The sequence below is a fragment of the Podarcis gaigeae genome, assembly GCF_964106915.1.
Source record: "Podarcis gaigeae genome assembly, chromosome: 3".
NCBI classification, from domain to species: domain Eukaryota; kingdom Metazoa; phylum Chordata; class Lepidosauria; order Squamata; family Lacertidae; genus Podarcis; species Podarcis gaigeae.
The window spans coordinates 7386170-7411478 of NC_139680.1; positions in this window are offsets into that span (position 1 = coordinate 7386170).

Consider the following 25309-nt stretch of genomic DNA (forward strand, 5'->3'; position numbering starts at 1 on the left):
GAAATAGGCCCCTATAGAATAAGCCTTCGTCACCCATGCTTTACAAGTTCCAGTTGCAGGATGCAAATAAGCATTATTGGAGTAACGCCATTTGCAGAAATTGATTTTTCATGTCTCTCGCATGAATTTGGTTCAAGGCAATCAAGGTGCAGCTTTTACCATGGTTGCCACACAGTCCTGAGTCTTCTTTAATTTTAACGAGTGAAAACTGTTCACACATTACTCCAGATCCAGGTCCACTGCATATATTAACACTTAATGAACACTGTGTCTTCATTCGCATCAGGTGGCTCAATCAAAATGTTGGTGGACAACTTTGTTGGTCCTTGAGGCATTTTGCCAGATTTGCTCCAACCCCTGGAAAGTATTGGTTGGTTGCTATTAATTCTTAACACTCTCAGTAAGTATATACATTTTTCAGAAGAAAGTTTCAAAAGCCTTTGAACTTCAGCTATGTGCAAATGCGCTCTCGAAATTCTCCATATTTTAGGGCAGTACTGTTGGGATGACTATTTCACCCCATTTCTCCAGAGAGTCGAGAAATTCTCCAATTCTCCACAGCCTAATTCTGTAAACTAGATTTTGCCACCCCCCTTGCATTTTTCCAATCATGAAACTTTTTTAAAAGAACAGATTGTGCATCTTGTTGTTCCTGACCTACACCATAACCAATTGTATTTATCAGATTCTCTATGGGTGTTAAATTAGTTTCATTTCTCCAACTTCTACACTGCAGTGCACAACTAGAGTGCCACAGAAGTCATGCATGGTCAATGTGAAATAAAACTTAATGGAGTACCCAAAAAGAAAGAAAGAAAAGGACACAGCCTGTGTGTGTTATTCTTCGGTTTCTCTGTGTGCATCTGGTGTTTATGTGCAGTATATTTTATAGAATTTGATGAAGGGCACAGTATTTGACAGGCCTGGTGACAAGGACAAGCCCAATTCAAGCAATACAAACTTTCCTAAAAGATTCTGACAAGGCCTAGTTTTGAACTGGAAAGGAAAGGACCACCGCTTCTCAGGAAGCCACCGAAACCTTGGCCACCTCAGCAAGGCTGCCAAGAATACTGGCAATTAATGCCAGCTGTGGTGGTAATTTTTATAATATGGACATCAGGTACAGGGCTGAGATGACTGGCTCACTTCATGTAGACTACTGAACAGCTGTTGGATGGTAATAACTTCTAATCACCACCGACATTTGAACCGGCAGTGTGTGTACTGCTTAATGGGAGTTGCACACGCAGCTGGAGCTGAGAGACTTCATTGTTATGCATTTCCATGTAAACTGTGGCTTACATTTAATGCAATGCAGACTCTAAAGATAATATATAGAATTTACAGAACCAGAGCAAAAATATGCATTTTGTTAACAGACCTGTTTTTTCAACTGTAAGCTATGAAAATGTGTCATGGAAATATTTTATGGCAGCAGTGGAGAAGGAAGCATGTTGGAGATAAACAAAGTAAGGTTTTTTTCCAAGTGCTGTATATACATTTGTAGATTTTGATTATTAGCTCTTCAACAAGCTATTCAACACTGCAGGCTAAAAGTTCTCTGGAGGTGTATGTTTCAATCAAACACTAAGCTTATTTAAATAAATGAGCAATTATTATTTCCCTTTTCTTTGATGCCTAATCAGAAATCTGTTTTCTCTGAACTTCACCGCAGTGTGTGCGCACTTTATAGATGACTTACTGCTTAATGGTTTATGCTGCACACTCTGTGAGAGTGTGTAAGTAATTTTAGGCCCTCAAATACAGGTCAGCTTTTATCACTGATGAAAGAAATTGTCTACAGGATATAGAGTAGATTAATGTTTGTCAGATTCCCAAAGAAACAGGCGGCCAAATTTTCCTTCTCACTTTTTTTGATAAGTCCTTTTCCTTTAATAAATAAACGTGTATCATATTGTATGCGGACACAAATAAACAGAGACTTGCTCTTTACAGAACTCTGAAACAGAAAATATAGTTCACACTCTTGTGATAGCCTAAAGATTAAGGTAAGCTTTGTTGTGCTCTGTTGTGTTGTTTGTGCTCTCCTTTCATTTAAAAAGTGATAGCAATGACTGGATCAGTTATTTTTAAAATATTGATTATGTTACAGCAGCATGGCTTCTGAGAATATTAATTGTATCTGAGACACTATTGCATTGCGACCTGACAATGTATCATCAATGTCACTATAGCTCAAGAGGCATAATTAATTTGCATTGTTGGCCGGGAATCACACATTGTTGGCCGGGAATCTATCACAGCTAGACTCAGCCTTCAAACTACATCTCCATGTCTGAAGAGGGTACCCACAGATTCTCTTCAGATACTAAAATGAATTCAGCCAGGTTGGGGGTGGAGCCTGCTGCCATTTGCTGCTCCCACTGTCCACGCACACACTTTTCTGTGCAGACCACAGGCACAAGGAGATGTGTGTGGTGTAGACTGAGCAGTTATAAAGGACTCCATAGATGAGGCAATGAGTCTTGAAAACCATACCCCCCCCCAAGTCTCTCGAAGTTCCAGGGACAGTCCCATCCTGGCTTCTGATTTGATCCTGGAATGTCCCAATTGCTGGGAGCGGTCATCCCGTTGCCTGTCTATGGCCTCTCCATGGCTGCTGCTGTTGGTGGTCTCCTCATTTGGGCAGCCCATAGCAGCTGCTGGAGAGCAGGTGAGGTTGCTGGCACTGAGGCCTAGACCCATGTGATGTGCCAGTTCTGAGGGGCAGAACAACAAACCCCTGTGTTGCAAACGTAACACAAAGCGTGTTCTCCGTAACAGAGAGCACGTGTTGCGGTTGGGGAACAGGCCGCCCTGCCATGACTAGGTAAATTGATCAGCAACCCTAGCCTTTAAGGGGTTAATTGGGTTGTTGGGGAATTTTGATTGTTGCCAATTCGGAGGAGGGGTCAGAGGCTTTAAATAGAGGGGCCAGACGTGGGGACGTCCTCTTGGCCGTTTTGCACCGGATCACCCGCCCTCCCTCCCTTTAATAGGGTGGTTTTGTTTTTTTTGATCGCTTGACCTTGCTATGCCTGTCATGGGGTTGTTCGCCTTGGAGCGGGGGCCTGGTAGGAATTTTGCCATCTGGCTGATTGGCTGGTGCCATTTGGTTTTTGCCTACTGCGTAGCAAATCGTCACAACTTGTAAGGTTGGCGGTTAGGCATTGGTTAATTGGTGCTTGGAGGGGTAAGTGCCTATCCCTCCAAATGATGCGGAAATGGGAATTCCGTTAAAGGAATCCAGGGACTTGCCATTCTTTTCGTCCTTGTCCGTGGAGCCGGACTTGGGCCGTGCAAGCCCCACCGGAACATGAGGGTGAGAAGTGAGGGTCTGTTTCCCAGCTTCATTTTCTCACCCAATACTTGTTTCCCACGCTGGCTTCCGGTGGAGTCCGGAAGGGCCAGCTCTGTCCTTGAGGGCCAGGACAGATAGTCATAACCAATGCCTAAGCAACCACTCACAATTTTTTGTATTTTGAATAAAGTTGTGGCCAAAATTATGCCAAAAAACCTTAAACAAAAATTGATGTGTGAAGTGTGAAATTATTTGGGGGGTGGCACTGTGGAACTCAGGGACGCAGGTGGCGCTGTGGGTTAAAGCCTCAGTGCCTAGGACCTGCCGATCGAAAGGTCGGCGGTTCGAATCCCTGCGGCGGGGTGCGCTCCCGCTGCTCGGTCCCAGCGCCTGCCAACCTAGCAGTTCGAAAGCACCTCCGGGTGCAAGTAGATAAATAGGGACCGCTTACCAGCGGGAAGGTAAACGGCGTTTCCGTGTGCGGCTCTGGCTCGCCAGAGCAGCGATGTCACGCTGGCCACGTGACCCGGAAGTGTCTCCGGACAGCGCTGGCCCCTGGCCTCTTAAGTGAGATGGGCGCACAACCCCAGAGTCTGTCAAGACTGGCCCGTACGGGCAGGGGTACCTTTACCTTTACCTTTACTGTGGAACTCAACATGCAACAAACAATACAAGCAACAGGAAGACCAGTATACTAGATAGCACTGCAATTCTTATCACATGATATATATGATTTACTACAACAAAAACAAAATGTGTACACTTGTAAATTCTCCAATATATTTGAAATCAAATGAACACACGTCTGTCAATCTTCGAAAGTCCATAGAAGTATAATAAGTCCATGGTTGAAACAAAGTAATAGATGCTATCCTGTGGGCTAAGCGGTCAAACTTTTTTAGGCGTTCATGGTGCCGAAGTAGTAAGTGAATAACAACGTAGGACAGTGATCCCAGATAATCTGACTGTTTCGCTGGAATCTTCTTCAGCACAACTACAAAATAATGCAAATATGAAACAGTGACCTGTGTACATGAAAGCTATTATAAACTTCACACATTACAACCCACATGCTACAAAGCATGTTCTCCAATAAATGAGAGCACGTGTTGCGGTGTGGGCCACCAGGCCAGGCCTCTTGTTGCCAGGCAGGTTAATAGTTGTTGCCTGGCATCATTATTGGGTAACCGGGTTGCTGGGGCAAATTGTATGTTGCAAATTGGGTGGGTGGGACCATAGTCTTTAAATATTGGTGCACTCTGGTTTCTCTTTCTCTTTGCAGAGTGCATCGGATCACCCGCCCGCCCGCCCTCTTTTCCGGTTGACCTTGCTTTGCCTGTCATGGGGTCGTCTGCCTTGGCGCAGGGGCCTAGTAGGAATTTTGCCATTTGGTGATTGGCTGTGCCATTTGGTTTTTGCCTACTACTCAGCAATTCGTCACAACTTGTAAGGTTGTGGTTAGGCATTGGTTATAATATGCTGGTGGTGGAGGGGTCAGGTTAGGCCGTGCCTGCCCCTCCCGTTGCGCTGAAGGGAATTCCGTTAAAGGAATCCTGGGGCTTGCCATGATTTCGTCCAATCCCTGTCATGGGACCAGGGCCGCCCAATCCCTGTCATGGGAATCCTTGTCATAGGGCCGGTCCGGCAAGCTTTCTGGGAGTTGCTGGGGTGAGCGGCGTGGGTCCGACGCTTAGCTCAAATGATCCCCAAGTTAGACTTTCCCTTCTACTGGCTACCGATCGGACCTCAGGATGTCAGTTCTGTCCCAGGCGGGGGGACAGATAGTCATAACCAATGTCTAAACAACCACTCACTGATTTTGTATTTAATAAAGTTGTGGCCAAAATAGTGACCCAAAACCAAAACTAAATTACGTGTTATGTGTGAAGTTATTTGAGGGGTGGCCTGGGGACCTACACACACAACTACAATAAGAAGAACAAAGGTTCATACCCCATAGATTAGAAAAATGCACATGGAGCAGTGGTCATAAGGATATGTAACCACTGCTACCAGTTGCATGATACCTGAAGCATAAGTAACCATTCCCAGGTGGCGCTCATTACAGGAAGACTGAATTGCAGTAATTCAATTTAAAGGTACAGAGCAATATAACAACAATAGAAAAACATCAAATAAAATAATTTAAATCCAGTTCAGAATTAAGTCCTTCAGGGTCTTAAACATAAAAATGAATTGAGATTCTTTCTGTCGTAGCCATCTTTCAGGATCTTGTCTTTTGTTGATGGTTTTCTGATTCACCCACAGTACAGTGGTACCTCGGGTTACATACGCTTCAGGTTACATACGCTTCAGGTTACAGACTCCGCTAACCCAGAAATAGTACCTCAGGTTAAGAACTTTGCTTCAGGATGAGAACAGAAATTGTGCTCTGGCAGCACGGCAGCAGCGGGAGGCCCCATTAGCTAAAGTGGTGCTTCAGGTTAAGAACAGTTTCAGGTTAAGAACGGACCTCTGGAACGAATTAAGTACTTAACCTGAGGTACCACTCTACTGTGAACAATAAATCCCTATCAGAATGATTCTGCGATATAAAATGCTCAACCAGATGAAATCCCAACACAGCATTTCGGATGCAGGAACAATGTTCTGAGAGCAGGGCTGGAAGAAAGGAGGAGGAGCGTGGAGTCCAAGCAGTCTTGATTTTTCAAAATGCTTTGTGCACCTGCATCTATCTAATCTTGCCCCTTTTGTAGAATTTATTGATTGGTGTGTGTTTTTCTGTTTATCAATATATCAAAGAGTAAAAGAAAAGAAAATGGGGATGAAGGGGTTTTCTTTTCTTTCTTTTTAAATAAAATTTTTATTAGATTTTCCACAATGATAGCACAAACCACAAAGCAAAATGATACACAAAAACAGAAGAAGAAGAAGAAGAAGAAGAAAGGGGGGGACAATAAACAGATAAACAATAACAACAAACTTAATTCTTCACAAATCCAACCTTTTAAACATCTTGGTTGAGTTCCTCAAATCCCTCCCTTCTGAGTTTCCTTGTAATTAAAAGTAACAGCTTTCCAATATCATTATTAAATTAAAACAATTTCCAATTATAGTCCATCTTATTCACTTTTCTTAACATTCTAAATCCCATTTATTTAATTATAACTTAGTTTAATCCTAGGCCTATTTGTTTCTTTCAAGTAATTTCTAATTTTTAATATTACAATATTTGTTCAAATAGTCCTTAAATTTCCTCCAGTCCTCTTGAAACTCCTTTCTGGTCGCGGATTCTTCAAGTCAGATCAGCTAGCTCCGAAAAGTCCATCAACTTCATCTGCCAATCTTCCACTGTTGGTAGTTCTTGTGTTTTCCAATTTTTAGCAAGTAATATTTGTGCGGCCGTTGTGGCATACAAAAATAATTTAACATGAAGGGGTTTTCTTAAAATGGTGGAGGGCGGGTGTGCTATGCCCCATTGGTGAAGTGATGTTGGCACTTGTCCTTCTTCTGATAGGAAATGCTCTGCAGGGCGGGGGACAAAAATGGAGATTCAATGAGGGTCTGTTGGGGAGGAGGGAGAAATGTCCTTATTTTCATCTGAGGAATGTTGGAGGGTGTGTTTGTGTAAAACTGAAACCCAACAATGGGGTCACCAAATGTGGAAACTATTGCTGACTCTTACAGCCTTTCAATAGTCCCTTTGCTCCTTTAATTTCCATATTTAGAAGCATAGTAGGCTTCAGAATCCCATGGCTCCAAATAGAAGATCAACATCTATAAACTATGTAAGCTAAAGCTCTGGAAAGAGAAAGCAAAAGAGCTTAAGGATTCACCTTCTTAAATTCAGACAAAACATTTGCATTCCACTTAAATTCCCCTAGCCTGAAGGCTGTTTTCACTTCGATCAGGCATACATATTGCTTCCCAGTGCCTCACAACTCAATCTTATGTCTATTTACTTAGAAATATATATTTCAGGGATTATTCCTGAGTAAGCTGTGTACAAGTGCTTTTTATAGGGTTACTTTTTTTGATGGTGGGAAATAATATTAATTAATTAATTAATTAAATTTCTATGCCGCCCTATACCCACAGGTCTCATGGAGGTTCACAGGATATTAAACTCCAAATGTCACTTTTAATGTGCAAAATGGAACTTACACGCCATATATTTAAAGCACACCCCTCAATAACTGTAGTTTGTTAAGGGTGCTTGGGATTGTATCTCTTTAAGTGGCAAACTACAGCTCCCATGATTCTCTGTGGTGGGAGGTGTGTTTTAACCATATGCTGTATACACAGCCACTTTTAAACTTTCATGTAAGTTAAACTACATGATAAAGCAATAATGTAATAATTTTATTTTAAGAACCAATGTCGTTTCAGGTGCATCTAGAGGCAGTGACAATATTGCAAAAGTGGTTGTTCGAATCTCACAGACAGGGAAATGGCAAACATGGCTTTTTAACTGGATTTACCCTAGAAAGGCTAAAAAGGTAAAGGTAAAGGGACCCTGACCATTAGGTCCAGTCGTGGCCGACTCTGGGGTTGCGGCACTCATCTCGCTTTATTGGCCGAAGGAGCCAGCGTACAGCTTCCGGGCCATGTGGCCAGCATGACTAAGCCGCTTGTGGCGAACCAGAGCAGTGCACAGAAACGCCGTTTATCTTCCCGCCAGAGCAGTGCCTATTTATCTACTTACACTTTGACGTGCTTTTGAACTGCTAGATTGGCAGGAGCAGGGACCAAGCAGGTCACCCTGTCACGGGGATTCGAACCGGTGACCTTCTGATCGGCAAGTCCTAGACTCTGTGGTTTAACCCACAGCGCCACCCGCATCCCTTCCAAGAAAGGCTAAATGTGGAATTAAAGGGATGGGAGATATGAGCTAGTGCTTTGATGACAATGGCACAATGTGTGACTGCAGAGCAAAAATTGCATGCATGAGAGGCATCTATCCCACGATAAATGCTCAACCATTTAACACTTACATTTAACAAGGACCTTCTCCATTCAGTGGAGAACAACTGGACTTGTCCCATCCTCTGAGTACTTTTCCAATAGACGTGGGTCTTTCCACGTTTATAATTTATAACAGAATATTTACTGGTGGGTGGTTTTTTCAGGGGGGGCATATTTCTATGTTACACTGTTGTCATTCAGTACTGCGGAGGGGCACACTTTTTCTTCCACTACAAAAAATTCTAACTTTTGTACAAGATCTAGAATGGAGCCGCAATATTTTCAGTTGTGTGGCACATGTACAGGCACCAATGTGCTCTTTGTGTGGAAGGGGCGCTGGTTTGTAGGCATGGTTTAGGAGACATCTGTGACAGGCCACTTTCCTCTAACTGATGTGAGCTGTCAGTTTGTGAGTTCAGATCAAAGGAGAGATATGGCAGGTAGAGATGATGTCAAAATACTGCCCATGACAGCCATCATTCGTTTCAGACAAAATTTCATCATGATAGCCAGGTTCCCCACAGTTTAGACAGACACATTGTGTGCCTTCTAATTTCTCACAAGGTCATAATTATGGAATACTAGACATAGGGACACGGGTGGCGCTGTGGGTTAAACCACAGAGCCTAGGACTTGCTGATCAGAAGGTCGGTGGTTCGAATCCCTGCGATGGAGTGAGCTCCCATTGCTTGGTCCCTGCTCCTGCCAACCTAGCAGTTCAAAAGCACCTCAAAGTGCAAGTAGATAAATAGGTACTGCTCCGGCGAGAAGGTAAATGGCATTTCCATGCGCTGTTCTGGTTCGTCAGAACTTAGTCATGCTGGCCACATGACCCGGAAGCTGTACACCGGCTCCCTCGGCCAATAAAGCAAGATGAGCGCCGTAACCCCAGAGTCGGTCACGACTGGACCTAATGGTCAAGGGTCCCTTTACCTTTTAGACATTGAATACAACCAAAAAAGCCACAAAACAGCTATTCCCATGTGCATGATCAGAACAAACATTTACTGGCTGAAAGAACACAAGGATGTGTTAAGGGTGTGTCTACAGCAATGAAACTTTTCTCAGTTTGGGCACAACCCACCATTAGTGTGAAAATAAAACTCCGCACTCACTATGTAATAATAGTGACATGTGAGCAAAGGTGCAAGCAATCGGCTACAAAGTGACTCTTAAAAACCTCAGATCAAACGGCAACTATTTCTCTAGAAGTGCTAAAAGTGGAAAGGCCCGCAGCCACAAGGAAATGACTGGTGTTCTGATGTTTTTATTGCAACGATCTGTGTTTTAGTAGACACATCTATCTCTATTTCTATCTATATGTAGATATAGAAATAGATCTATCAGTGACCAGAAGAGAAATGTCAGCTGGGAGGAGCACAGAGGGAGGAAATTCTATGTTGCATCTGCAGCAGCACAACCGGACGCCTTAATCTGTCTCAGCCACAACAAAACATGTTTCCCCGGAGGTGTACTTCTTCATGTTTCCTGAGATAGATGAATGCCAACAACAATATATAGATATATTCTGATAATATATAATTGTTCTTAATGATAGCTTTTTCCTACGTTTTTAGTAAAGGTAAAGGGACCCCTGACCATTAGGTCCAGTCGTGACCGACTCTGGGGTTGCGGCACTCATCTCGCTTTATTGGCTGAGGGAGTCGGCGTACAGCTTCTGGGTCATGTGGCCAGCATGACTAAGCCACTTCTGGCGAACCAAAGCAGCACACGGAAACGCTGTTTACCTTCCCGCCGGAGCGGTACCTGTTTATCTACTTGCACTTTGGCGTGCTTTTGAACTGCTAGGTTGGCAGAAGCAGGGACCGAGCAACGGGAGCTCACCCCGTCACGGGGATTCGAACCACAACCTTCTGATCAGCAAGTCCTAGGCTCTGTGGTTTAATCCACAGCGCCACCCGTGTCCCTATGTTTTTAGCAGGATATAAATATATATATTCATACTTCATCCCATCCCACCCAGTCCAGAAGTCCTTCAGTTTTGGAGGCCCGGGGCAAAGCCTCTCCTCCTCCTAGAGGGGAGGTGTTGTGAGCGGGAGCCGTTCCCGTGTCGGCAGGGGGGCATGTTCGGACCCCTGCATCATCTCCTGGCTGCTGCCCCACTCTGCAGTGGACCAGCCAATAGGGTGGGCCCGGAGATGGGGTTTAGCCGCATTCAAGCAGCCGCAGCAACCTCCATGCCTCATTCTGCTCCCTGGAAGACGTTGGATCACCCGCCTGCCCGCCCTCTAGCCTAGGTTTATGCTCTTGACCTTGCTATGGACCTTGGTTGGTTGCCTTGGTTGTCCAGGGGGTCTGGTAGGAGTTTTTTTTATTCATTTGGCTAAATTGGCACCAGCCTCTTGGTTTTTTGCCTTTGTTGTTGTTGTTTAGTCATTTAGTAGTGTCCAACTCTTCGTGACACCCTGTCTTCCACTGCTTCCTGCAGTTTGGTCAGTCTCATGCTGGTAGCTTCAAGAACACTGTCCAACCATCTCGTCCTCTGTCGTCCCCTTCTCCTTGTGCCCTCCTTCTTTCCCAGCATCACGGTCTTTTCCAGGGAGTCTTCTCTTCTCATGAGGTGGCCAAAGGATTGGAGCCTCAGCTTCAGGATCTGTCCTTCCAGTGAGCACTCAGGGCTGATTTCCTTCAGAATGGATCGGTTTGATCTTCTTGCAGTCCGTGGGACTCTCAAGAGTCTCCTCCAGCACCAGAATTCAAAAGCATCAATTCTTTGGCAGTCAGCCTTTTTTATGGTCCAGCTCTCACTTCCATACATCACTACTGGAAAAACCATAGCTTTAATGGTTTTTTGCCTACCTCGTAGCAAATTGTCACAACTTTTCCGGTTTTGGCGGTTAGGCATTGGAATATGTGTTGGGGGCGGGGGGCGGGGCGTGGTCATCACCTACCCTGCCCCATTTGGGGTATTCCGTTAAAGGGATCCAGCGATTGTGGATCCTGTCCGATGCCCTGCTGGTGGCTAGGGACATGGCATGACCCCCATTGACATTAGGGGAAGCTTCCAGTTGTATTTGCATCAACAAGCTCCTCCCACTGGTTGTTAACCTTCAAATGACCCCCCCCCCCCGCTGTGAGGGTGGGATCAGATACACAGGTTGTTTGACCCAATGCCTAAGCCAATACTGCTCACATGCTGTAACCAATAAAAGTTGTGGCCTTTTTTCAGTCCATTAACCTAAAATACTTGTGTCCTTGTCTCTTTCACCATTACGCGGGTTCGGGTCCTTGACTCACAACTGTCAGCTGGAGTAGAGTGTTCTTTCTAGCACAGGGTTAGGTGGAAGAAACAAACTCCTTGCAGTAGAATTTAGCTACCGCAGGTCTTTTAAAACTAAGGGTATTGCATCCTATTGTTTACATTTCAGAATGAATTATTGTATTTTATGTGTTTCCGAGTCTTGTGAAAGGCTGGTTTAAAATCTTTAAAATGAGTATATTCAGATCAGTAACAGGTTTAAACACAGGAAGCCGAGAGTAAGAATTAATGAACAATTCTCACAATGAAAGGAAGTAAGAAGTGTCAGTGTGTGTTTCCTCATCTTTACCAGAACTGATGCTCTTTAACTTGTTCAAAAATGACCTGGAGGTAGGAGCCAGCAAGAGGTATAGAGAATAAACAGAATGTGAAAAACAAAAATGGATTGCAAAGCGCTCCAAAAGGATCCCTTGCAACTAGAATGTGACTGTGGTACATTTTTAAAATTAAGATCGTTCTGCATTTATGGTTATTCTTCAGATAAATGTGAGGATGCCTTTCAAGAGTTGGCTTAAATATATTTCCTATATACTGTACAAGCCCATGATGTAAATACAGCTTCATAGTGAATTAAAGTTCTCTGTGTGTGTGTATGTTCCCTATTGTACTTTGAGAAATAGACTGAGCCTGATTATTCAGTTAAGAAGTGTGCTGTGAGAATCGGTGATGTTCAAAGATTTCCCCACGGAGTGATTGCCTCAAGGAGGAGGGAGTTTGAGTTCCCTTGTCATGATGCTAGCAGCTGGATCAATGGCTAATTGTGGTAAGGCTCTCTTCCGGGGAATGGCAACAGATTCTTAGTGCTGCTGGGATTTTTGAGTCCTGGTTTCGAACCAGCTGGGAAGAGGAAGAAAGGAGAAAATTGAATTGATAACAAAGTTAGTGAAGTTTTAATGGTGTCTTTTGCAAAAACTCTTAGCGTATTGATCTTAAAAACAACGTGATACTTTTGAGGCATAATACTAACACTAATAATGTGTTATAGAGACATACATTATCTGTAAACCACTAAGTTTGAAAAATCCATTAATAAAAGAAAAGAATTTATAGGAACTGAATTATTATTTTTCTACCAAAGCGTGTTCTCCTTCATGGAGAGCATGTGTTGCGGTGGGGGCCGCCAGGACACTCCAAAGTTGGGGGCCGGCTAATTGTTCGTTGGCCACTGATGTGATTGGGGCTTCCCTTGTTGTTGGGAAGAAGTTAATGTTGCCATTTGCTGATTGACAGCCAGAAATGCTAAAACTCCTTGCACCTCCTCTAATGCTGCTGCTGCATGGGATTCCGTTAAAGGAATTGGGGGCTAACTATTGCTTGTCCACTCTGTCAAGGGGGCTCGGGCCATAGCAATGAGCTCCTGGTTGCATTTGGGGTTAGGGCAGGTTCCCTGCTCCGCGTAACCCCCAAGTGTATTCCCCTATTCTGACTTTCGCATCGTGCGGAATGTCAGTCTGTCCCCCATGGCGGGGGCAGATAGTCGCAACAAATGCCTCAGCAACCACTCACAAATTTGTATTTCAATAAAGTTGTGGCCAAAATTATGGCAAAAATCTTAAACAAAAAATTCTGTGTGATGTGTGAGTTATTGGGGTGGCCCTGGGGACCTCGACACGCAACTAGAAGTGCTTTGGCTACAATCCTGTCACCAGTTACCAAGGAGATAGTCCCATTAAACTCAACGTGGCTTATCACCTAGGAGATATGCCTAGAATTGATTTTATGAAGCACATTGATGTCAAGCACAGCATTAGGGAGGCTTGGGTATTCAACTCTTGTCCTCCTTAAAGGAGCACCTACTGACCTGTGCTCAGAGGGAAACCTTGCCTGTGATCACTTTGAGAGGCATGGCCCATGGTATGGTGACCTGAGACAGAGCTTCCTCGGTGGTGGCCCCCCATGTGTGGAAGTTACCGTGTTGGACACTTAACAGAAAGGTATGATAATAACAATGGTGCGGCCTTGGGCAAATCTCTTTCTCTCAACCTCAGTGAGACGATGACCTGAATCTCAGACATGTGTTGAGGTTAAATGTGATAAGCAAGAGAATAAAGAATAGTGAAAAACTAATAATAATTACAAAACCTACATTGAACTAGCTGTTCCATTAACTTTCATTTAACTAAATCTACATAGGAAAACATCCATACTATATAAGGAAAACAGTCCGTGCTTTTTTCTGGGGGGGACACAGGGGGACGCATACCCCTAAACATTTTGTAAATCTAAGTTTGGTCTCATTGAGGGGCAGTATTTCAATATGAGTAGGATAATGAGTACCCCTAAACATTTTTTTTATAGAAAAAAGCACTGAAAACTCTAAACTAATTAATCTGTAAATCATATCCTGAGGGGCCCCCCATTTTTTCATTTAGCTATGTTTGTATAGAAAATATCACATTATGGAAGAAGAATGATAGTTCAAACAATCAATGTCAAAACAGGCTGTTCTTATACTACCAGGGCCGGCCCACCCATAAGGCAAGGTGAGGCAACTACCTCAGGCGGCAGGATCCACCAGGGCAACAGATCCTGATGTCAATCTTACTTCCCTCTGTGCTCCTTATATAGATCGTTCCTCACGCCTTCTTCCCTGGTGGGAAGGGATGGAGCCATGTGGGGGTCCACCTTAGGGGCCAAATGTGTTAACACAGCACAACTGTTTTGTTCATGGTTTTATTTATCTTTATTTACAAGCATTTCAGGCAGACTTCAATGGGACACTTATTTCTTTGCTTAAAAACAGTGTCGGGTGTTTGTACTGAGGCTGTAGTGCTGTGTGAGGCAGGCTAGATGTGAGAGCATTGCGTAGTGATCTGTGCCAGGGAAACAAGAATTAAGTACAGCTCTGTCTGACTCACACCACATGCTAATTATCAGAAAATAAGGGTATTGTGTTTGTATGTGTGTATGTTTGTGTGTTTGTATGTTTGCATATGGATAGACACTGAACATATTGACACTGAACATATTGAACTAAAGACAGCATTGTCTTCACTACACAGATTATTCTCGTTTCTTCTCATTTTTATTTTAAAGCTTAATTAAAATTGTTTGTAATCCTTACTTTATTGAATTGTTCAGTGCCCAGTGAATTCAGCGCACACAGGATTTGCAGCCTGGGTTGAGCTAAGTGTTTAGAGTTTTACACAGGCAACAGGCTATTTGTCACTAATCTGTGAGGAATTTCTAAGCAGTTTTTACCCTTTAGAAAAGCTGCTCAGGTTCAAGGAGGTCAAATATCTTACTGGCAGAGACCTTGATTAAAACATATTCGGTTTATGAAATCCTCTGAGGTTTTGGCATTCCTCAAAATGCTGTATGTTCTGCTGTAGATCTTGAGCAACAGAAAGTTGGCTCACCTAATTTTCCCACTTGAACTTTGCTGGCTTGTGTTGATTCTTTCCGTGTGTAAGCCTGTCCACGTTTATAAATGCCTGCTCTCTGCTGTATACCCAGTAGTCCCATAGCTGATAAACTGGTTTTTAATACAATTACATACTTGGATAAATACACAAAAGTCCTTTTAGTCCAAGGTTTTTGAAAAAAATAATAATTGTTAGGTCATGTCTGGATTTAGAAATTCTTGACTTTGTAGGCAAAATATTATAATGCCATTTGCAAAGATCATTTAATTTCAAACTTAAAGTAATTAGACACTTTGCAGTAATTAATCTGTATTTGGTTATTGATGTTCTTCAGAAATTTACAGATAGCAGAGGGTTCCTGTCCGAAAATTGGTTATCTAGGTGCTTGTTTACCTGAAATCAGTCCCACAACTGCACTGTAGCTTGATATTAATTTAATACCACTCTGATTTATTCAGACTTTGACTACCTTTCAAGGCATTTGAAGTAATTGAAGTTGCATACACTTAAGTGAACTGGAGTCATTTTAACTCCTCTGTGCTGAGGCTCTTCAAAGCTGTGGGTTGGCCATATTTGTTCAACTACAGAAAAGTGTTTTCCAGGAACTGTCTTCACCCTTGTTAGCCATTAAAAATTGAGACTCATTAAAACAAGCCCTTCCAAACCACCCCTCCTTTGGTTCTGTGTTCTTTGGTTACATCTCGGTTCTTAACGTTTAGCGATGAGAGCCTGTTGTGTGCTTTAAAAAATCTGGGCCACACATTTTCTTTGAGAACGCGAACATTGTGAATTTAAGAGGAGCCAAAAATAAACTGTGGAGAAGCTCTGGGGGGAAATAAAGATGGCAAAGGGCTTATAAAGGAGCACAGTTAAGGGAGAAGGGTGTGCATTCCCCTGGGATTTCATAGCATGTTAGGCAACATGAGGTACCAAAATTATACTATACTAACATGAGGTACCAAGATTATGCTGGCATGATCCACCACTCATTTAATTAATTCAAAATTATAGACTACTCCAGTGTTTTTCAACCTTTTTTGGGCAAAGGCACACTTGTTTCATGAAAAAAATCACGAGGCACACCACCATTAGAAAATGTTTAATATTTTTTTCTTTAATGGCAAACAAAAACGTTGTGGACCGTTCTCTGCTCAGCGGGGATCGATCCGCTGATCCCCGCTGAGCCAGCGGATGACAGCTCCGTCTCCGCACTGTGTGCGGAGAGGGAGATGTCAGAGCCCCGCTGCTCTCTATGGAGAATCGGATGAGAGCGGACCGCCTGTCCGCTCTCATCCCATCCCATCCGATCTGATCCCCACCCAGGACGGATGGAAAATAGGGTGGACACAGTCCGGCGCCCGTCTAGTGGGCGAAAATTTGACATTTTTAAAAAAAATCTTTTGAATTTTTCAATTTTTCCCACGGCACACCAGGCAACACTAGTGTGCCGCGGAACAGTGGTTGAAAAACACTGGACTACTCTACATTCAGAGGGGAGCAGAAGACACTTTCCTGATATAATAAACTCTAAATTTTTATCACCTGCTTAATGCTTGACTGTATCATTTGCATTGTATACACGTGAAATGTTTCTGAGGGGGCGCAGAATACTGGGATTGTTTGTTATATAATTACACACTGAAAAACAAATTAGTTGGGTTTTTTAAAGGAATCTGCTAGATTAATCTCTGGGGGCGAACTATCTAATAGGAGTTGTTGCCATGAGTCCAAACCTCACCAGGAAATTCTCTGCTCATGACAATGGAGTTCGAAGCCCGTCCCCTACAAATCGGATCCTCTTCAAGGAGGGTACGCGTTGCGCTTAAGCCCCCAGACATCTCCCACCACCTGGTATGGGCCTTGTTAGGTTTCAGAGTCACAAGACTCTGTTTTGCATTCCAGACATTCCAGATTGTTGGAAGTCTCACAGAAGACGGGAGACAGATGTGTTGTTACTGGTTTCCTCTTCCTTTGTGTTCCAGTTGCTCTCTGCTTTCACAGAGAGAGCATGTATATTTCATTTCTGTCTGCATAGTTAGAAAATAAAGCATAGTGACGTAGCTCATATTTCTCATCTCTTCTGCTGTGTTTGATACTCTGCTGAATGGGGAACGTGCCTGGAGCCTTATCAAAGGCTCAGGTCGTTAATCACATCGGAGGGCTCGACCGGAGGAGTAGCTCGGTCATAGTGGAGATTCCGACATGCCCTGCTTCACTCCGGTTGGTCGTTTTGCAGTCACTTGATCCTTAAAGCCAATGGCTTGGCTTGGGGGTGGCTGCAAAACATTATTTAATCCCTGTGCGATGTTCGCTGGATCTCTTTGCCTTCATGCAGCGGATCACACCCCCCCCCTTTATCTGGCGTTGGCCTTGCTATGGACATTGTTTTGCAATGGGGGCCTGGTAGGATTTTTTTCCATCTGGTATTTGGTTTTCACCTACAATGTAACAGTCGTCACAACTTTGTAAGGTTTGGCGGTGAGGCATTGGATCAGCAATGTGTGGGGAGGGGAGGGGCGGCTATCACCTGCCCCTCCAAGCTCAAGGGTATTCCATTAATGGAATCAGGGGTTGGCCTGGGTCTTGTCCGAAACCCTGCGGTAGGGGCTAGGGCCATACCAGGACCCCATGGGGGCACCGGGGGTGAGCTCAAGTTGGTCCGCATTGGGGGGGGCTCCCTCTGGCAGTGTTTCCCCCTTTTATCAGATTCCCCGCGATGTGGGTGGGAGTCTGATAGAGTTTGGATGATTCCAATGCCTAAGCCAATACCACTCACATTCTGTATTCAATAAAGTCGTGGCCTAAATTTTGCCTTAAACTAAAATCCCATGTCACTGTGTCTTCATTTTTTTGGGTGGTTGGGGGTCTCAAAGCGCAACACTTGGACCATGCAACATGCAAGGGCCAAACCAGCGAAATCTTTACACCATAAAAGCAGAGCACGTACAGTGGTGCCTCGCAAGACGAAATTAATCCGTTCCGCGAGTCTCTTCGTCTTGCGGTTTTTTCGTCTTGCGAAGCACGGCTATTAGCGGCTTAGCGGTTTAGCGGCTATTAACTGCTTAGCGGCTTAGCGGCTTTAAGAAAAAGGAAACAAACTCGCAAGAACTCGCAAGACGTTTCGTCTTGCGAAGCAAGCCCATAGGGAAATTCATCTAGCGAAGCGGCGCAAAAAACGAAAAACCCTTTCGTCTTGCGCTTTTTTCGTTTTGCGAGGCATTCATCTTGCGGGGCACCACTGTAGATTGAGCTCTCCATGCATTGGGAGCTATGTGTGCACAGAGCATGGGTAGACATGTGATCCTGAATCAGGAGACATGATAATACACACACACTGTGATTACAGTGGCTAGGTGGGTAAATAAAGGCAACAACTAACTGTGACTTTTGTTGTATCAACTATATTGGGTGCTTTACACAATTTTGAGTTCTTTTGAAAGTTTTCTATCTTCTTTCCGTAGTTCAGTAAAATGTCTTATCTGAACCCTTTTGGGTTTTCGTCACCAGTTGGATGAATATAGAGAACTGCCTCAATGAAATAAGGAAAGGTTAAATGGTCTGGCCATGTGATAGGAATTTGATGTCTGAAAGAAAACACTTTGAACTTTATGCGGAATGCATAGCTTGGAAGGGAGAGAAGAGGGAAGCCATGAAAAAGTTGGATGGGCCCTTATGTTTCCCTCCCCTTATGGTCTTGATTTATCGGCTACTTTTAAAATGAGGCTGCATTTTAAATTGCATTTTAACCTGTATTTTAAATTGTTTTTGTTTGTTTTTCCTCCCCCCCCCCCCATTATGTTTTCACTGTGCTTTTATTGGTCTTAGGTGCCCTGGGCCCAGCTCTGGCCGGCGAGGGCAGGGTATAAATTATTATTATTATTATTATTATTATTATCATTATTATTGATTCTGTTTTCTGAAAGGAATGAAGCTTGGAGTGTCAGTGAGATTGGCTAGAGGAAAAGCAATGATTGTCCAGGATTAGGAGCCTGGAAACACTTCTCTTCCCCAGTCTGAACTGACACTGCTCCTAATTTTAAAAAAAGGGAGGCTTTTGCTCAATAAACAACAAGCTTTGCTGTGACTCAGCATCACTTTAGATTGTCCAAGATCCACGTTGTTTGATTCACAGCTTATGAGCCTCAAGTGTAAAAATAAAACCTTCGAAGCTCATTGCTTCGACTTGTTCTGCTTGGTGCAGACTGCCACTGAAAACTACTTCCATATGATAGTGTGTCACAGGCGTACTATGTGGATCAGAATTAAGAGCGATGGAAATCACCACATAAAACATAATCATTGTTAAGGCTGATGCACATGGATCATTATTTTAATTTTATTTTTTTAAAAAATAACAATCTGATTTAAATTTAAAACCAATTATGAACCAGCCATATCAACCCTGCTTTACAAAAGAAAATCAGAATTTAATGCAACCATGCTAAATTGTACACTTAAAACTGAATTCCTGACTCCTCAGTCTAGCACGCAGCACAGAAAATTGCCTTTTTATATACAAAGGAGGACAACATAGGCAAAATAACATAAATATTATATAGCACACATTGTGTTTATTAATGTGGCAAATTATTAGTATTTATGATGCTTTCAACAAAATATAATGGTCATTTACTTTCCAGCTCATGGAGAACCACTATTTATATATACAGGATCTGCAGCAATTACCAGACTTGTTTCTAGAAAGTTCAGTGCACACAACCCAGATTTCTTGACCATGTTGTGTTTTTTGTCTTCAAGTGGTCTTGGATTTTTTTATATTAATATTTTATTAAGAGTGTTTCATGTATAAAAATATAGAGTGAGGAAAGAAAGAAAGAAAGAAAGAAAGAAAGAAAGAAAGAAAGAAAGAAAGAAAGAAAGAAAGAAATACTGTTACATTACCATACATTAATATACAGATCCTGTATATCATCCTAATACACATATAATTGTCAGGAACATAATATATTCTTTGTAAACTCTTTCCATATACCAATGTATTTATCCAAACAAAGTCTGCATCTATTCATCAGTATCAGTCTCTTGGCCACCCTGAAGGAGTGTAGACTCCATTTTAGTTGTCCTGGGGTCAGTTGTTCCATACAATGGGTATATAGTTCAAGAGCATATTCACCTCTGAAAATCTTGATTCCCCCCCCCCCCAGTGTCTTTTTATTTAGTCCAGCACCTTCTCCTAAATTTTAGTTAGTGTGGGCCACAGTAAAAGCATATATTTCAAGTGGTCTTGCATGTGAAACTATTGCTGCGTATTTCTATAAACACACATGTCCAGTGTTTCTCGATTGTGTTCCTAAGTATTACAAAGGATTTTTAGTTGAAAACCAGTATGCATCCTCGCTCTTTATGCAAGAATTATAAAATGAAAAACTTGAGTTACAACTGTCCTTCTACCATTGATGGTTATTCCATTAATTAACGGCAACAGTTCAACATTTTTGCAAAATATTGCATTGTTTTTGTTCTGTATAATATGAAAAATATAAGCCCTGCACACTTGTACTGGTCTCCTGAGAGCTTATCTTTCCAACAGTGCTGTGTGCTGAACTTGAAAAGGTGGCTTTATTAGCAATATCCTAAGTACTAAAAGTAAGTAGTTTAAACTTCCAAATATGCAATGGCCAGATTAAATCTATAAATATTTAGTCCCAAGTATGTTGCAGAACTTCAAGACAAAGTAAAATTGCAAAGCTCTGGATAGCAAGTATGTTATATTTATATTCTGGTCTACTTTATATGGATTAATACTCGTGCTGATAAATAAACAGTAACAGCAGATAGGAGTAAATAGGAATAGTGAATGTAGGCTTCAGTCTCAACCATACCGGTTAAAAGCTTCAATAACTTTAACTCCCGTGAGCTCATGTTTGCACACATAAAGCTACCCCATTTCTATCCCCCCATCCCTAATTAGTAAGTTGGCAAAATGATGTGGTAACTGACCCAAGGCTGCCTACATAGCTTTCTGGAGGAAAGCAACAATGATCTCAGAGATCATCAAAGTCTAAAAATCTGCACTGTACCGTAGTTTCTCAGGTTAAAATGGAGGAAATATTAAAGCTTTTAAAAATATATATTAAAATAATTTTACTCAGGATTCTGATGTGTGTGTGTGTGTGCTAATTTAACACACTTATGAGGCTAGTTCATTAGAGAATCTAGACCTGGGGTCAGCAAATATTTTCGACAGGGGGCTGGTCCACTGTCCCTCAGACGTTGTGGGGGGCCAGACTATATTTTGAAGAAAAAATGAACGAATTCCTATGCCCCACAAATAACCCAGAGATGCATTTTAAATAAAAGCACACATTCTACTCATGTAAAAACACCAGGCAGGCCCCACAAGTAACCCAGAGATGCATTTTAAATTAAAGGACACATTCTACACATGTAAAAACATGCTGATTCCCAGACCATCCGCAGGCCGGATTTAGAAGGTGATTGGCCCGGATCCGGCCCCTGGGCCTCAGTTCACCTACCCATTATCTAGAATATTGTTGCCTACTAATAAACAGAAATAGGCAAAGGATGCACACCTTCCACGTCATTGCTAGACACTTGGATCAAGGCTATAACATAATTTTAATTGTGAACTTTTATAGTAAATATTTGTAGCATAGATCGGCAGTGACATGCTCCCCTGGTCCAAATTATAGCAATAAGTGTTTTACTCAACTCCAGAAGGATTCTGCAGTAACTCGGGAATGAAGAAAATTAAATAGAAGAGTTATAAGGATTTTGTTCCATTCAGTGGAACATAAGAAAAAACTGAGGCCATCTGAAATATCAGCTTAATGGTCAATAATTTTTCCTGTACGTAATAGAATGTAGGCATCATTCATATTTTCTCTCTCTTATTAATAGCATTTTGATAGTTCAGTTGTAACACTTGTCCTTGATGTGCCTTGAAATATCATAGCCAGCTCACTTATTACAGAATGTTACTTTAATTTCCAAGGTGAAATGTTCCCATAGCAGGTATATTGGGAAAAATATGGTCCAAACAATTACACCTACATTTACTTTTTAAACGCCTCATAGAAAAGATGGTTACGCTTTTTGCTGATGCTTGGATTGACCCAGAGTCCGAGACAGTAAATGATACACAACCTTAACATACCTGAGGTAGCCTTGCTTTAGAAATTTTAGTAGAGTATTATTAAATGTCACAGTAAATTACGCAGCCGTAGTCCAGTTTATGTTTTTGCATTATCTTTCTCTATGTCTCCTGGTAATTCAAGTCCTCTTGAAGGAGGGAAGGTGCCAGTACCCCCAGAAAAATTACCCCCAGGAAAAAAAGCACTGGCCCTTATCTATCCATAAATTGCCACCACTTGTAGTAGCAAATTCTACAGTTCAACTATGTGCTGTGTGGAGACATACTTCCTTTTCTCTGTCCCGATTCTTTTGCCATTCAACTTCATTGGGTGACCCCAGATCCATTTCAGTTTCTCGCAGTTGCTTTCAAGACTTCAGTGCAGTTTCTTACATTTCCACATCAGATTGTGATATATATATATATTAGGCCACAGGAAAAAAGTTCAGTGCACATTCCTGCTGTTACATTTTGCAAGCCATTTCCCCCAAGAATGATGCACTTTATATGCTGTTTTCTATAATATTAAATGCAATTCCTCTACCATTTCCCCTAATATTTGTGTACATTATTTTGTTGGAGAAATGCTTCATGGGGCTGGTGGGAGGCAGAGGTCAGAGGGCGAGAGGTTGCCCATCCCTGTCATGGAGGGTGCAAACTCATTGTGTATGTTTTTATTTTTGAAAGATTAATGCAAACAAGGAAGCTGGTTACTTGGACCCTAGCTCCTTAATATTTTGACTGGAACTGGATTGTGCAGATAGACTTAGGTATTACTTCAGAGGAGCTCTTCCTTCAGGAAATCCTTGTGCTGGTGCTCTGTGGATTATCTTGCAGTGAGCTAACCTCCTGTGTTGCATGTTAAAGATAAGAATGGAGAACCTCATGCGCTTTGCTTGACTTATGACAACCTCTTCAAATTTGCACTCCATGCACTCCCAAGTCCTATCTTTAATCAGTGCTATCTCACAATGTAAAATAATTGGACAGAAATAATGTGTTGCATAGAGGTCACCAAGTCAATCCAGAGAAACCTGTTAACCTTTGAAATATGGAGGTCAGATCTTGGGTTCTGAACGAGTATCGGGCATTGTGGATAAGGAGTGTGAAGTAAAGAATTCTCCCAGTCCTTGGAGTTTCTCCTTCTGGCCAATTTCCAGGTGTGAATGAGAAGTGTCAGAAGGCTTGTTCAAACTTAACAACCATCCTCAATTGACTTAAGAGGCCAAATTTTACAGGTAGACACTAGAGCACTGTAGGATTTTCTTGCTGCTTTGAACATTCTGCAATAGACAGATCTGTAGTACTGGAATAGTATTCTTTATCTTGACCCAAACAATGTGCTCTTTTTGGAATCTGATCTTCTTTAAATTTTAAATATTTTTAAAATGGAAAACTGCTTCTGCAGATATATAGCTAGCTATATATGTACATACGTATAGAAAAACCAATATGACTTGCTTCCGGTTAGAAGTTCATGACTGAAGCAAAAGAAAACACTTGATCCTTTATGTAGCTAATAATAACACCAGCTCCAAGTCAGTTTCATCTATTGCAGTACATCAAATGGGTGCAGACAGCAAGCTGACTGTTTCATGTCTCTTTAGTTTATTTCCGTCACATAAAATATTTGCTTATTTTGAATTAAGCATTTTTTTACAGGTAGAAATAGGGTAAGACTCAAAAGAGAGCACTGACTAGCCTTTCTATCTCACCTTTCAAATCTGTCTTCAAACCTACCTTTTCTGTGTGGCCTTTGACTTATCCCCTTAATTACTAGCAGAAAAATATAAATAATCCCATACCATCTATTTTTTTAAAGAAGAAAAACCCAAATAAATGGAAAAGGCAGGGTCTGTGTGCTACAAACATGCTGGAAATTATTTAATTAATCCTAATCTAGTGTTGCCGTATTTCAAGAAGTGAAAATCCAGAACACAGTTGTTGAGCTTTCCATTGGCAAATTTGTTGGCATAGAGCAGGGACGGAGAACCTGTGATTCCCCCACATGATGTTCAACTCCATATCAGGATGAATTATTTTGGGGGGGAAATGTACTTTGGTCAAAACTGCATACGAAAGATTATACTATTAGGAGAAATTCACACTAAAATGCTGGTGATTTTTCATGATGTTTTTTTTAAAAAATAACAATTTGCTGCAGCAATGTGGAGAACTGACTGGAAAAAGGAGAAACGGAGGGAACTGGAAGTGAGCATCATCTACTGGGCCGTAGCTTCTCCCTCCCTGGTCTAGACAATACTGAACTAGATGGGCAAATCATATCTGAGCTGGTACAAGGCAAATTCCTGTGTTCTTACTAAGTACATGGAGCTGTATTTTCCCACATTTCTTTCTCCTTTTTACTCCCTGTGGTGTTTTCCTAACTTACTCTACCTGTTCTTATCCACCTCTGTAATGCACAGAGGTGGATAAGAAACCACAGAGCCTAGGAAAGGTCGGCGGTTTGAATCCCCGCAACGGGGTGAGCTCCCATTGCTCAGTCCCAGCTCCTGCCAACCTAGCAGTTTGAAAGCAGGTCCAAGTGCAAGTAGATAAATAGGTACCGCCCCAGTGGGAAGGTAAACGGCATTTCTGTGCGCTGCTCTGGGTAGCCAGAAGTGGCTTAGTCATGCTGGCCACATGACCCGGAAGCTGTACGCCGGCTCCCTCGGCCAATAAAGCGAGATGAGCGCTGGAACCCCAAAGTCGGTCACGACTGGACCTAATGGTCAGGGGTCCTTTTAATGCACCATGCATCAATTAATACCAAGAGCCTCTATTCCATCCAGCTACTAATGTAAGTAGTGTATCGCTTATGGGGGTACTTGCCTGCCTATTGCAAATAAACTGAGTAACTACTTGTCCCAAACATTCTAATTTGATGTCTGCCCTTAATTTGTCATTTGAAATTTGTGGTGGAAGTGTGTTTAATTTACTGTTCGTGCAGCAGAAGGTTTCGATTTGCAATACAAGTAAGCGTAGCAATTCTGTTGCGTCTTAGATGGGCACTTTTAGATTTTGCAGGACTTGGACTGCTTGGAAAGTTGAGAAATCCTCATTCTTTGTATTTGTTTATTTGTTTGTTTATTAAATCATATATACCGCCCTTTATGCAAAGATCACAGGGCGGTTTTATAGTATCAGGTTTGCAAAGCTTGTTGTATTTGGCAATTGCTAGTCAGAATGGTACTTACAAGCACTGAATGGAAGAAGCAAACAGGTAGTGGCTGGCTGCACAGTTGAAACGGCAAAAACGGTTAATCATACTGCTCCTTCAGGTAATTGCTACTTCCTAAAACACAGCTGTACATGCACAGTAT